We start from the raw sequence: 14,752 nt of genomic DNA, 5'->3' as shown, positions 1-14,752 counted from the left end.
TGCTGCTGTTACTATGATCTTTATCTCAAAGTTCAGCAGTTAAAACTCTGAGAGCCTCAAAACGTTTAAGAACAGGAAATGCAAGTTTGTTGGTGCTTGCAGTACAGTTTAGTTAGTGCCTGATACCACTTGGAAGCCGAATTAGGCATCTTGAATCCTTCCTAATTATTCTTAAGGTAGAAAATGCTGGCTGTGTATAAGACATTCCAGTTGTTCTGTATAATGCACACATACAGCCAAGCTCTTTGAACTTTTCATCTTATGTTTTTATGCAGGGTGATGGGGCTTTTTTTTTGTGTGTGTGTCTGTGTGTGTTTTTGTTTTGTTTGTTTTTAATCCTACTGATTTTCTACATTGAATTAGCACATGTCTGACCTTAAAGCATTGCTGAACACGTTGTCCAGATATAAAATAACGTCATGCAGGGGCATTTATGCAGACATCCTGGAGGTTCAGTTCTGCTCCGATCTGCTAAGTACTGACCTGCTGTCCTGCCTAGAAGAGGATTTTCCTCAAGTGTGCATCTGTTGCTTTGGGGCAAAGCAACAGGGCCTTTCTTCCTTGCTTGTGTTGTTTCTCTACCTACCATCTCATCCCATTGCCTCTACAGCTCTGAAAGAGGAAGTAAAGGAGAAAGGGGTGTCCACAGGTCATAGCACAGTGATCTGAGGATGCTGATGCTTCGGCTGCCGTTACCAGCCTGTACAACATGACTTGTGTAATGGAGCACCTGAATTCCTGACCCTGGAAATGACATTGTAGTGCTTGTTTAACAGAGAGAGAAATGCAAGGCGGTAGCAGGAAATAGTGCTTTCTACAAGAACTAAATTTTCTGACATCTTCTATTCTTGACTCAAATCTAATAAAATTCCTTCAGCTGCCCCCTGAAAATCACAGGTTTCTTTATGGTGTTTATTTGCCCAAAGGAATTGGGGCAGTAAGTGACTTTCAGGCCTTGGCACTGCTTGGATGACTTGTATCTGAGATGTTTGCCACCAGTTTTGTCTGGGAGGGAGGGGCACTTAGAGAATCTCTAAATATGAAGGATTATGGAAGAAATCAGCCTTCCCCTGTGGGAGGGTTAAATCAGTTTCTTTGCTTATTACAAGCTCTTTTCTAGACAGTAACCTGGGCTGGATTTTTTTGATTTGGATTTCACCAGGGCCTGGGATGCTTACAGCAGCACTAGGCATGAACAAACTGCTCCAGAGTGACTCACTGGTGTCATTTTAGGGCACTGGGTTACTTTTTCTATCTGGTCATGGATTCAAACACCTTTGCTTGGAAGTCTTTGAAGTCTTCTCATACTGAAGGCCTGATATTTATGGTAAGAATGTAAAAAGGATAAGTACAATTAGATTTAAAACAACTGATAATCTGAAAAATGCATCTGCAAGGCATTGGCTCTATTCATGGTAAGTATAAAAACTAAATGCCTTGAATGATTAGAAAGGAATCAGTTCATTAAGCACTGAGTATGGCTTCATCAAGCATACTGGGGTGATCAGTCTTGACCTAGGAATGTCTCAAAGGGCCTGTCTATGCTAGTAAATTGAACATGCCCAGAAACAGTCTCTGGCAGGGAGGCCAGCTGGCATGAAACAACCCTGGTCTCTTTGAGCAGCCCCTTGTCATGACAAGACAGGGTGGATGCATGCAAGCTGCTTGGGGTGGCTTCTGGAGTGCTCTGGCCCTTGTATTCTCCCCGGGAACACTCCAGAGGAGCTCAAGTTTGCATGGGCCAAAACCATGTTAGGGCTGCTCAAATGATTTAGCAGAACTGACAGTCTGTTCTGTGCCTGGGAACACTCCTGAGTGCAGTTTGATATATTTGCCATTTTTCCAGCTGGGACATAAGAGTAACATTGTGTTTAGGTCCTTGATAACTGGGGTGATGTTGTCTGACCCGGCATCAATCACCTAAATACTGTTGAAGATGGAGGAAGAAATGCTGTCTCTGAGTAACCTGGACATTGGTAAGTGGGAAAGATGGGTCCCAAAGAGGTGGAGTCATACTGCTGCTTCAGATGCAATGGCATGAAGCTTTGGAAGCATGGAGAGAAAAGGGCAGGAGTGTCCACAGTTAAGTGAACAATGTTTGGTGTGCCTGAAGACAGGAGGTGGCAGCGTCCTGTGGGCTTTGCAGCAGCTGCATGGTGTCTTCTGGTTTCAAAAAAAGAAGACGGAGCAGGGCTCTGTCAGAGACACAGCACACGTATGCACATGGGAATGCTTATGTGTGCTCATAACCCTGGTTGGCAAACACTGAATGAGACAAGTCACTTTTGTTATAAAGGATCACTAGTCCCTAGCTTTACCAGCATGGCCTCACTTTTGGCCCTTACACCTCTTTCACGTGCATAATTTACTCTGTTCCACAGCATGAAAGGCTGTGGTTGAAGCGGTAATCTGGTCTATCATCTGCATGTGTGCATGCTCATAAACCATACAGAAACATAAATATCATAGGAAAATTATGTTTATTCAAATTTTTACATTTATGTGTATGTGTGGCATGAAGCCAAGTACAAACTCCCTCGGTGGTAACACGCGCACACAAACAACGGGACCATCTGTCCTCTATGTGACTTTAATTACGGTCTGTGAATTTTGAAGTGTCACTATTTGTTAGAAACTGTACATTGAAATATAAGAATTGCCCTTAAAACAAAAAACTGTACATAAGGTGTGAATTAAAATGAGTGGTTAAATATATTAAAAATCTCTTTTGTAATCATGTGTAGGCAATGCTGGCCTGACATTACTCTGACAGTCTCAGGAAACCAAACTAGACAATGTGTCCTTTTCTTGTGTGTGTGTGTCTAGTTACCCTAGAAACCATAATCTTTATCTCTGAAGCAATGGGAAGCTGTGAAGCAGGCAAAGCCACAGGAGTTTCTGCCAGGACCCCTCCTAATCCTTCTCTTATGTTATCAGACATTTAGTAAATTACTTAACGCTTGGTATTAGATGAAGTTCAGTAGATATTTTGTAATCACTCTGGAATTTGTGGGTCATAGTCTGTGCTCTGATTCAGAGGTAAAGTTTATGGTTGACTGTGTTACTTAATTGCAATTATATAGTTATATGAGCCAGAGTCACAAATACAAACTAAGACTTTACAAACCTGCAGCTCTTTCCAGGAGATTTCAACATGCCTTGTCACATTTCATCCCAACAACAGGTTCATTAGGGAGCAAAAATATTTAGTCCCAACCTCAATCTAGGAAGCTGGGACATGGGGGATTTGTTGAAGGATGCAACAGGAGTCCCAGCAGAGCCTTCTCAGGTCTCCCAACACTTTCTCCTGGAAGCACTGCTCACACTGCACCAGTCAACAAGATGTCAGGCTGCTTTGTGAGACTGGCTGTGAAAACTTGTTGTCTCATTCATTTTGTTAATTGGCTTGAGAATGGGTTAAACTATTTACAGAGATATTGTCTCCCTAGACTAACAGAACTAGGTCTAAAAGATGTGGGAAGGACTTGCCTAAGGTAAACACAAGGAAATTGGCTTTTTACATAGCAGTGAGGGACAATGAGTATTTAGGCAATTGGTTACTCTTTAGCTAAAGAGTGCTGATAGGAAGCAGACAGATTTAGGGAACTGCTGGTAGTGGAGTATTTACACAGATTCAAAATGCTTTCCTGCTCCTCCTCAAAATGCTTTCCTGGCATCCCTCCCAGTATGGAGAGGTACTGAACAAAGGAAAGATGCATATTGGATTTTTTATCTTACAGGCAAAAGGCTTTCTTTTCCACTCCAAGAACAGAAACATCTTGTCTTACAAATACTGGGAAGAGTTTTAAAGCCTGGGGATCTCTGTAAAGGGGCTGGCTGGAGTGACCTGGCTTGAGGTTTGGGAAGCAGCTGTGTGAGAGGAGATCAATGGGTTGGTGAAGGTGTCCCTGGGTACACAGGATAGTGGTCCAGCTTTCACTTTCATGCCAATGTATCCCTTACTTTCCCTCAGCCCATCTTTGCTCTTGCTGTCCATATCTGCCTAGGCCTGTTGCCCCAGCCCTTATAGTTAGAAGGGGAGCAGTGAATCTTGCAGAGTTAGGAAGAAAGAAAGTGAAAAACTTTTAAAGGCATTTCTTACCTATTGCTGCTGAATATGGTCCAGGAGCTATATACCATGGCCTGATAATCCTGCAGAGTATATGCCTTTGTCCTGCACTACCAATACAGATGAGCTTTAGCCCCTTCTCACACAAGTTGTGGTTATTAGCTGATTGCAACCCTGAGTGGCACAGTTCTGTGTTTATCTCTTTCTGGTTAACTTGGCAAAACCCTGGAAAATACTCATGTCGTAAGGTAAGACTTGATGTGTTGTGTTAGCTAGGGCTTTGTTAACTGTGAAAGGGTTAGTCATCAATGCTGACATATGTGCTCTTCTGAGACAGCCTCTGTATGTCCTCTTCTAGCAGAAACATGCTTTTCATCTTTGATCCTGCAAATGGCATTCTTAAACAGCTGGGTGCATGCAGATGGTGTCACAAGGAACAGCCTTGCCTTGTTTGTGGGTGTCCCAACACCCTTCCTGTTACCGGGGGTATTTTATGTCTGGATTTATTGGCTACTTTGCATTTTCAGCAAATCAATTCGAGATTGTAGAAATAGTTCCCTTCTCCCTGCCTCCCACCCAAGTGAAAATACTACCTCTTTGGTCACAGAGTAGGGAAGTCTGTCTTTCCTCACCTGATGTTTTTTCAGATTTTTCTGCCAGTCTTCTTGTGATGGACATTGGGTTTGCTTGATTTTCTATACAAAAGTGGAACTTTTTTTTCAAAGCAAAATGACTTGGCAATGGCCAGGAAACCCACCTGCTTGTGTCCTGGCTACAGCACTGCAATGAGCTGGGCACTGTGGGATGAAGGGAAATCTGCTTGGCTTAAAAGCAGCTACTTGTGGGAGATGCTCTGGTCATGTGCAGGGATGGAGGCATTGATAACACAAATGGTGAGTTTGGCACCTCGAGAAACATAGGAGCTTTTTTCCTGTTGGGGCAGACCTAATGCAAAGTCTCCAAGGCTGGAGAGTTTCCTCAGAGGCCAGAGGAGATTTTGTGGGATTTCTTTAGTGCCCACAGTTACTGGATTTGATCAAGGCTCCAAGAAGAAACTAGATGTTTTTCTATCTCACAGTCTTCCTCCAAGAAAACACGGTATTTGTGGCCAAACAACTCTGCTTTGTTAACCTCTTGCAGTGCATTTGGTTTCTATTTAAAAATTATTTTATCTGATGCTATGAAAAATATGAACTTATTGCTCAAAAGCCTGGGGACATCTACAGTCCATCTTGCTTTCAGGAAAGGGTAGGGCATACTCACCTCAAGTCTCTTTCTCATGGAGAGTCATGTTGAGCTTCTGCTTGGAGTTTCTTCCCAGAGATCACAGGCAGAAAATGGGGAGAAATTACCTTACTGTAATTGCTGGCTCTGGTGGACAGATTGCTCAGAACTGTTTGCAGCCCAAGAAACTGAGGATGTGGCTCTGGATCCTTTCTCTACACCAAGGCTCAACTACAGCTAACTACAGATGGAGCTGCCAATAAGCTAAGGCACATTTGCTCACTCTTTGCAGCTACTGTGGTCCTTGGAAGAACAAGTAATTTCTTTCTCCTGCTTTAATTAATTTAAAAGTTACAAGGAGGGGAAAAATATTTGTGGTAAAAAAACCCTCCAAACCATTAAAGACTGTGCTACAGGCTTTGTAAATTCAGAGGCAAACTATCTGGCTGTTTAGACAATTGTACAATCAAGCTCCATAACACAAATATTTAAATTAAAAGGTGTAACAGTAATTTTTTAACTTCGTTGGAATGGCAAACAATGGATTAATTTTGATCTCTAAAATAGGCAAAACCTATTTTTTCCCTATGTTTGTTGAGCTAATGTGGTTAAAAACTGGCCTGTAAAATGCCTTAGCTTTCCCCCGTCATCTCAGATACAACCTTTATCCTGCAAGCATGTCTCTGTGCTTAATTTCACACAGCGTGAGTACTTCTGTTGAGTTCAGTGGATTCATTCAGAGACCATGTTAGCATGCATCACTTGCAGGATTGAGGCACATGCTGAAAGGAAGCAATTTCATGATGGAGCACTGCAGAGTACTGAAATAAAGGGCCAAAATTGTAACTTTTACTGAAGCCATCAAAAGTATTGGTTCATGGACAAACAGAGTTTACTTTCTCTTAAGGATGCTTGAACAACTCGATAGGCAGAAATCAACTAAGATGACTTGAAAATCCTAATACCACACATATAAACAATACAACTTTAATAGTTTTAAATTGTCGTTGTTAGAACTTATTTAGCATTCTTTTCTCATTATGCTGTATTAGTTTCTCTGTAGGATAAAAAGAAGAAATGTAAGTGTTCACTGAGTTTTCCACTGTCTAAACGGTAATGTTTCCATTTTAAAAAATGTATAAAATACTTTCCAGCAAGTTGCAAAGAACTGTATTGGCAGAGAGGGAAATGACATTTCTTTTTTGTTCTCTGCAAAAATAGGAAGAGACTAGCTACTTAGTGATCTTGACAGCCCAGTCTGAGGATTCATAATGCTTGTGAAGAATTAGATGCAAAAATCTTAAATTTATATCTTTCTGTTCTTATGGCCATGAGAACTAGTGATCCACCCATCCTCTGGGGCTGTTAAACACCAGCAGCACCTCTGATGGAGACATGCTGAGCACTGAGTATATCTAGGGACCAGGGCTACAATCAGGCTAGGAGAGACAGTTGTTACTCTAGCTCAGCATCCTGCATGGATTAATCACCTTATAAAATGTGTCAGAGCAGTTGCAAGAAACCCTGCAGGAGGCATGTGTAGCATAACTAACCTACCTGAGGAGTTTCTCTTTGCTTTCCTGGATATGAGAGGGTTTCCTTGAGTACTGCCTTTCCCAGACTAGTCTGTGACCAGCCTCAGACTATGTGTGCCTCAGCCATGGCTCAGGGAAATGCTCTGCCTCCACCTCATTTTTCACCTGAGCCTGCAGCAAGAGACAGATGATCTCAACCCACGACCTGCATGCATGCAGGACCTGGGAAATAGTGCATATAATAATTTATTGGTATGAAGAGCTGAAAACGACTGCCTATCCAGCCTGTGTGATGTTCACGCATCACACAGTCACCATATCTCAGATGGGCTGAGATTGGAAGGGGCCTTTGGAGATGGTGCAGTTCAACCTCTGCCCTGGCTTCCAGCACGGTCAGCCACAGTGGGTTGGTCAGGGCCATGTCCAATCGGGGTTGAGTATCTCCAAGTATGGAGATGTTATAACCTTTCTGGACAACCTGTGCCAGTGTTTTACCACCTTTACAGTAAAACATTTTTGCTTATGTGGAATTTGTTATTTATCAGTTTGTGCCTGTTGCCTCTTGTGCTGTCACTGGGCCCTGCTCTGGAGTCTGAATACGTCTCTACGCTTTCCCATCAGGTCATTGTCTGCATATCTTCAATTTAGCTTTGATTTAAAAATAGACAAATATTTCTTTTTTTTAAATTATCTGCTGAAATGGCATTATAGTAGAAGGGAGGTTTTAGTGCAGTTTACAATCCATGTGTATGATTCACATAAGCTAGTAGAGGCTGGCTCTGACCCATATAACCAAGATTTGGTACTAAATTAAGAATAATGTATTATCATATACCTACTGAATTTAGAGTCTCCCGTGGAACAGGCAGTATCTATCAAATTACAAAGTCCATGTTGGACTTAATGATCTTAGAGGTCTTTTCAAACCTTAATGATTCTGTAATACTTTCATGAGGACTTTTACTTTAGGAACCCTGAATATATTTGCCATATACATACACGAGCTTCAGAAATACAGTCTGCTGCTCCACCATGTAATATGTACTTTCATAATATATTAAAGTAAGGATCAGTCTTTTTATAATAAGGCAAATACCTAAAAATCAGTGTTATTTTATAGACAGACTACATCTTTCCAACGGACAAGGTAGGTTGTCTCTGGGGCAGGTGGTTGACTGGCAAACACATTAAAATATGTGAGGTTTGGCAAGAAAATATTTCCTGTTCTTATCCAGTAAGTGACACTTTGTGCCAGTAGCTAAGATCTTGATTCTGAATCTTTTTGGTAATGTAATGCTTACAAAGAAATTAGTAGGAAATGGGTTCATGAAGTGGAGCAGGAGCTGTTATGTAGACCTATAGCCAGCAAAGTGCAAATCTTGCTAATAGTGCATTCTTTTGGCACTTTTAGGCAGGGAAGGTGTTGCTGAAAATTCTAAAATGACATATGAGAGGCTTTTTAGGAGGCATATGTTTGTTTGCAAGTGAGTAAATAGTGTATTGTGTTGGACACAGAGAGTAGAAGACATGGTTTGTTCACCACTCAATGTATAGAGATGAAATGCAAATCATCAAGACAGGCATCAGCCCTTATGAAAATAATTATTTCAGGCCTCAACCTTCCTGTTGTGTTTCAGATGTCCATACCTCTGCTTTGGGCTCACTTTCAAAAAATCACATGCACATTGTTGTGCAGCTGGACGGTGAAAACAATGGTGCTCTTGGGATTTCTAAGATCAAAAGATTGTTTTTATTTGACTTGATAGTTGTAGCCAAATACCTTATATTTCTGTAAGGATCTGAAAGAAGAAAGTACTGCTCAGCCTCCACATGTTATTACCTAAATCATCATACCAAAGCCGTAAAAAGAATCTGCTGTGAAGGCAGGACAGACTAGCAAATGTTTAACTGCTGGTGTACTGGTAAATTAAAAAAGGTATTAGTTAACCTGCGTTATAGATCAGAGAGAGAGAATATAGTTGCTTACGTTTTCTCTTGACACTTTCAACACTACTCCTGAAAAAAAAAAGGGTGGAGGTTGCCTTGACTGTGGCCATTGTTCACAAACGTTCTCTCAAACAGGTCTATGTGGGCAAGAAGATCTTCAAAACAGGGAGAATTTTCTATGCATTGCAGCTACAACTTTGTTTTTGTCCCCCCTCCAGTTTACAAAATAATTATTTTCAATCAAAAGTTGAATGTTATCTCTTCAAGATATTCATTATTCAAGAAAATGCTTAAAATAGAGGTTCACTTTTTTGTCTTTGCATTAAAAAACTGTGATCATAGTTATATAGGCCTTAACTACAAAAGGATTCATGAGCTGTAGAGAGTTGCTAGGTCTATCTGGTCAGTGCATATTCAATACTGCTTTCCTCTGATCAAACACAACCTCTCTGCAGCCTTCCCAACAGGGTGCCTTTTGTTAAAAAAGCTCTGCTAGAAGTGTTCAGGAGCTGGAATCTCTCTGCCTTCAGTGAAACAGTATCAAACCAAATTAATTCAAAACTTGGTATTAATTAGCTTGAGAAACACAAAACTGTTTCTACGCAAAATTCATACATTTTTAAATCTACAGGAATGTCTGCACACTCCTGCAAAAGTATACCGTTACATAAATCCATGTTCTCTGGTCAGAACTTGTTCCTGAGTGCAAAGCCAGTGAGATTCAAGGTCTAATTGTTATTGCTAAAAGTCTTACATGTACATCTGATAGAGTCAAGTGAAAACTTTGATTTTGGTTATGAAGATTAAATGGGTGGAAGCAACCAACTATTCTACCGTATAGTCTCTGAAGAATAAGAAGTTGTCTCTCCCATCTGGAGGCAATCATAACTCTATATAATTTAATTAAATTATCTTGTTTGTGTCATATAAATGTCTTTAAATGTTAGTTGCTGACAATGTTACAACATCTCAGGTGTTTTTGCCTGTTTCTGGAGAGATAGAGTTACTTGGGAAACACTGTGATAGGTGAGTGTGGTTTAAGAGGCCCTCCCAAGGCTATATAACTAGTTAGATGCACAGCTTAAAAAGCTTTCACAAAAGCTGAAAGAAACCTTTTCCTTTTCTTTGGATCTCTTTATGTTTTGGAGGCAATTTCTGAAATAACCTTCATAAATTTCCCCCTTTTTCCATGACAGGAAATTTTTCTCTACCTGATGCCTCATGCCTGTTCTTCCTAAATGCTGAAGGTGTGCTTTGAATAGACTCATGTTTTGAGCCCAGTTCATGATGAAGTATTGAAGAGCCTGGGCTAAGAGTTGTTGTTACTGCATGACTGAACCAACTACCAGCAAGGAGAAGATCAGGCTGTATCTGACTGCTCTGAGGACATTACAGGCTTGTGCAGAGAGGATGCTCTGTGACCTTGCTATGCTCTGCCCTGTGAATAATGGAAGGATGAGATTTCATAACTCTTTCATCACTGAAAGGTGATGAGGCACTGTGATGTTCTCCAAAGGGACTTTGTCAGACACTGCTAGGAAACATACTCTTTTGAAGAATTTGGGAGCAAAGCAAAAAAGCTCCTTGTTTCCTAGGGGAGAAAGAAAGGGCCGAGAAAGTAGTGGGTTGAGGAAATGTTCATGAAAGGTGGCTTTTGTCAGCAGCTTTCACCTCTTGGTTGATGCTGGGCGTTGGAGTGACTTACACAAACAGAGCAAGCTGCATTTTGAGGAAATTGCACTTTGCTGAGGTCAGCAAATTGCACTTTGCTGACTTTAATCACAGCAGTGGTTGCCTTTTGCAGGTTGTGATCAGTTTTTGATCAGTGAATTGAGACATATCACTCCTGTTGAAAAGTATGCAGTGAAGAGGTAAAAAAATTGCGTTACAAGAACAGAACCTGCTAATCAATCAGTAATGTCTATAAGGCAGTAATATTTAGGAGAATGTAAATTTACGCCAGAAGAAAGTATGCCTAGACTAATTAAGTACAACAGATTAATGGTTTAATTTACTGGCAATTGTGTAGCCCATGGGTTCTCATTTGCTCAGTTGAGGGAAAAACCTGGGTTGTTGGTTCTTCTTCTTGCCCGGGGAGAAGTGACGACAGCTGCAGATTTACTTATCTGTCACACTTCCCTCCTATGGATGAGGAAGGAATCCAAAGGGAGGATTAAATAAGCAGAATTACTTAGGGGAGATATATGGAAGGGCAGAGTAAGCTGATGTAGAGCTTTCCAAAAGCTAACTTAGCTGGTGGAGAAAGAAACTTCCTAAAAGTGACGACTGTACAGATGACAGGGAGAAGTTCAAGCCAGCAGAGATGGGAGACTACTTGGGCTGGAAAAGCAAATGACTGTGAGACAGCAAGAGGCAGGAACAAGACAGACAGTCCTCTGAAGACCAAAAGTATAGTTTTCAGCTGAATTCAGGACTGTGTACACAATCAGCATAGGGAGCACTGCCATGCAACTGCCTTTGTCTCTTGAGCTCTTTTATGCAGCCTCTATTTGAAAATACTCAGCAAGATTTAATCATTTGGAAAAAAGGCAGCTGATTTGGTACACAATGCATGCAGTTAAGATGCTTTTGTATCAGAATTTTAATCTGGTTTCATGCCTATCTGCTAAACTATTACAGTAGTTGAAGGCTTTCTTCTTAGAGTTGCATTGTGGTATGTGACTCTTGCAGTGTGGTGTTCTGTCAAGTCACCTAGCACCGCAGGTACCTGACTGGAGCCTGCATCGCTTCCCCAGCCCTTCCACAGAAAGGTTAGGACCACCTGGGCAGGAAACGGGACTTTTGTGGGAAGGGAAAACTGGTATGCAAGAAGGAATAAGAACAGGATTTTTAGAAAACTCTGAAATTAACTTCTTTGAATCAAAGACCCAATAAATTGCCTTTATGCTCACATTTCATCAACTTCTCTAAACCAAAGTTTATTAGCATGTGTGGATATGTGCATACAGAATTACAGGTGTACACCTAGAAAGCACCCCTTTCCTTCATACGCAGCTCTCCTTTGCAGCACCTGTAGGTGCTGATTGTATGCTGATAAGGATAGTATAAGAAGCTGCACAGGACAGAATAGACATCTGCATTGGACTTGAATAAATCTTTCAAATCCAGCTGTGAGGTAGAGAATTATTATCACATTAAATATTATATTATGCAGTAAACTACTGCAAATGTTCAGAATACTACGTATATGAGGAGGAGTACTGGAGAATTTTTTTAACAACAAACTGGAAATAATTCACAAGGCCCTACAATATTCTGTGGATAGACAATCATTTTTTCTGTTCATGGCCTGGACTGACAGAAAGTTGTGTGGGAATAGATAACATTATTCTAAATCTGATGAAGTAAGCCTGGTAGAGGGCCAAACTATATTAGCTGAAGCAGTAGCAATTTGTGCTAGGACTGTACTGACCTGTGCACGATACTACTTGTTGGCTTGGAGCAGGAAGAAGACTCAATTCTGCCTGACTGAACAATATCCAGCAGACAATTCAGCACTGAATCTACAAGAACTTACCATAACCGGTTAGATGCATTAGCAAAATGCTTTTAAAATCTTTCTTTGGAAAGACTGATTTTGCAGTTTAACGTTAGGATTTAAGAACAGCCCAAACATGCACTCCTAGCTGATATACTGATTTTGCGCCCTCTGACATGGATGCCGGAAACCAGATGGTTCCTAGTGCATTTGGTATTACAAGTCCATAGGGGAAGGCTCTGTGCCGTGCGTTGGCAAACAGGGACAGAGAATCTTGTATAGGTGATTTTACTGAGCAATCACTTCAGAAGAGGGAGTCACAGGGGTGTAATCATGCAAGCTGTATTTTTTTTCTGTCTTACACTGTGATAACAAGGGGTTACAAAAGAAGTTTGTGGTGTGGGACAGAAACAAATCCTGATTTTCCAGAGCGTTAAATAGAATCCAGATTGCTGGACCACCCTTACTCTGACAACTAATGAGCAGAGTGGCTAGAATGAAACACAGGAAAATTTGTTCTAAGTGAAGTAATCTTGACATCTAAATATACCATATAAATACTTTTTCCTTGATCAGTCTGACTGTCATAAAGTTATGCTACTATTCCAACTGTGCTAATGAATCCCTTACTGTCCTTTCACCTCTTGTACAGTACATCCCTAGGAGTACCTGGAGTATGCTCAGGGTCTCCTGATATTGATAATGGAGTGACCTGCCATGCAGCCAGCACATGCAGCCCAGTTGTGCCAGCACTGCTCACTCCAGCTGGGGCATGGGACTCTGCTAAGTTCAGTTGTGTCCTTCTCACCCTCAGCTCTATCAAAGGACACAAGACATTTCAAAACAGAGGCATACATGAGCTAGTAGATAAATGTAAATCTTTGCTTTTGCTTAGAGCCTAACCAATAACTTCAGCCTTGCCTTCTCACTCTTTTATTTTTTTTTAATGTCTATTCTGAAAGGGCTTAAGAAACAGTCTTTAATTATCCAGTAAATAGAGTCTCTTGCCACTAAGGAGGAGATTTAGAAGATGCCTTTAATTACTGGAACCAGATTGATTACAAATAGCAGTTTACTCCCTGTTCCAGTGAAGTGAGGTTCTGGTAAAGTATTACAAAAACCTTCCATTTGCATCATCCCTCTACTCCAACAGAAGTTGCTATTACATAAAGAGAGGACTTGTTTAAATCCACATATCCATGTTGTTCTGTTGTTTGAACTGGAAATGCAGGGTGAAATTGGATTCACATGATGGCTCATGAAATTAAAAGTGGTATTCTCATGGCTGATATTTTGTTATGTGATTAAAGTCTTGCAGTGTGTCTTGGCAGTCCAACTGAACAAGTCAGAAATTGGCCAAGAACCTTGTTATATTAAATGGATGTCTTAGGTCAAGGTTTATAAGTAGTTCCAAGAACTTCCTAACTGACAACCTCTTTCTAGGACTTCTAGTTTGAGCTGGTTTTCTTGTCTTACAGAGTCACAGAATGATTTAGATTGGAAAAGACCTCTGAGATCATTGAGTCCAGCCTTTGACTGATCACCATGTTGTCAACTAGACCATGACAATAAATTCCACATCCAGTTGTTTCTTGAAAATAAGTCTTCCAAGTAAGCACTGAAGGCTGTCAATGTATTGCTGTTTTCTTCCCATGCTTTCTCTTCCCTGCTTAGGTATATAAAATTATGCTAATTTAACTTCTCTTAATGCCCCTCCTTTTTGGAATAGGGTTTAAATTTTGCTTACCTGCTTAGTGTGAAACAAGTCTTCTCCGCCTGACTGCATAAGGAATTCACAAGTCATTAACAGCTTATGTTTAAGTACCTGGTGGGAATATGCAATCTGCCTACAGTGATATGTTTTGCTAAGGTGGGGAAAAAATGTATTGCATACTGCAAACTAAGAATGATGATTGACAGAGGGAGATAGCTGAAGGACTTTACTCTGTCCCAAAAATCATTTATGGTTTCCTGGAGAAAGTCCAAACTCGTGTAAAATACTTCCATTTGAAATGTCTGATCCCCTCCAGCAGCAGCTTCACTGGGTTGCTTACTCTTAAAGCCAGAAGCTGTTCTTAGAACAGGTTTGACCAGTTACTTCAATTCAGAGAACAGTTTAAATAGTTATATTCTAGTGTTGTTGGATTAATCTGTCTGAAAATACCCCTATTGCTCCAGTCACCACCACAATACACTAGGATGAACCTTTACCTCTTCAGGAGTTACTAAGCAGCACTGATGCCTGGGTTTAACCCAAACACTGCATCAGCAGCAGTAGTACCCAAATTCCCAACTCTACAAGCCTGGCATTGAGAAGAACTAAGGGAGTGTCAGGAAAGTGTTTAACTGGAACAGCTATGGAAGAACACAATGAGATCCTGTGGCTCTTTCTTCAGGGGAATGCTCTCCTGCTCTTTCTCTCTCTGTTGCTTCGGAGTGTATGTCAGTTGGCTCTGCTTTTGGAGGCAATTTGAAAAC

This window comes from Pipra filicauda, unplaced genomic scaffold (genome assembly GCF_003945595.2).
Source record: "Pipra filicauda isolate LSUMZ 115617 unplaced genomic scaffold, ASM394559v2 scaffold35_size7292922_pilon, whole genome shotgun sequence".
In the NCBI taxonomy this organism is placed as follows: Eukaryota; Metazoa; Chordata; class Aves; order Passeriformes; family Pipridae; genus Pipra; species Pipra filicauda.
Note: the sequence above shows the minus strand (reverse complement) of the source record.